This window comes from Apium graveolens, chromosome 4 (genome assembly GCF_009905375.1).
Source record: "Apium graveolens cultivar Ventura chromosome 4, ASM990537v1, whole genome shotgun sequence".
Lineage (NCBI taxonomy): Eukaryota > Viridiplantae > Streptophyta > Magnoliopsida > Apiales > Apiaceae > Apium > Apium graveolens.
In genome coordinates this window covers 295,496,141-295,497,129 of record NC_133650.1, presented here as the reverse complement: position 1 = coordinate 295,497,129, position 989 = coordinate 295,496,141, and the positions used below count along the sequence as shown (strand labels likewise).

The 989-nt window shown below is 38.4% G+C and overlaps 1 non-coding gene across 1 annotated transcript; it reads right to left on the bottom strand.

Moving 5' to 3' along the window:
- Positions 1-607: 607 nt before the first annotated feature.
- LOC141722380 (small nucleolar RNA R71) lies at positions 608-714 on the bottom strand. The gene has a single exon (XR_012575399.1). It is a non-coding gene; the product is annotated as a small nucleolar RNA R71 (small nucleolar RNA).
- Between the last annotated feature and the right edge of the window lie 275 nt (positions 715-989).

Below are 989 nucleotides of genomic sequence, written 5' to 3'. Positions count from 1 at the left end.
TATCTCTTTTGTGGATGTCTGGTAGTAGGGTATTCATACAATGAAAGTTGGAGTTTACTAGTTTCGTGTTATTTGATTAGTTGTCATCACCATCACATGATAAGGTTAAGAACAATGACTTTGGATGAAGTAGTAATGAAGTTGGAATCCCCTGTTTATCTCATATAAGTAAATCAACCTCAATTCTCTTAGTTAATGCTATTTAGTATAATCTCTTAGTCTAATCAAAACCTATTTTTTATTTTCAGCCAAAGATTATTCTCAACCAAAGATCAATGACATTCAATCTAGCATTGTCAGGTCAGCTATCGCAGCTATTACCTTTGAGATCAAGCCTGGCATAATTCAGATGGTACAGAATTCAATCCAGTTTGAGGGTTCTCCAATGGAAGATCCTAATATGCATATTAGGGATTTCATCGAGATCACTGACACCTTCAAGTTCACCAATGTTTCTGAAGATGCTGTGAAGCTGAGACTTTTCCCTTTTTCTCTGAGGGATAAGGCTAAGAGCTGGTTACACTCTCTACTTGATGGTTCTATCACTACTTGGGAGGATCTTGCTCAAAAGTTTCTTACTAAATTTTTCCCTATGGCGAAGACAGCTGCACTCAAGAATGCTCTTACTCAATTTACGCAGCAATCGGGAGAAACTCTATGTGAAGCTTGGGAGCACTACAAGGAGATGCTTAGGAAGTGTCCTCATCATGGCATGCTTGATTGGATGATCATCAATTGTTTTTACAATGGTTTGGGAGCACAGTGTAGACCCATGCTTGATGCAGCATCAGGTAGAGCATTATGGGCAAAGAGCTATGAGGAAGGTTATGATCTAATTTAACTGATGGTTGCTAATAAATATCAATAGCCAACTCAGAGATTGTCACAGGGAAAGGTAGCAGAAGTTCTTGAAGTGGATACAGCTACGTCTATCACTGTTTAACTAAAGGCGTTGTCTATGAAGATCGATTATCTTGCTAACTATGGTG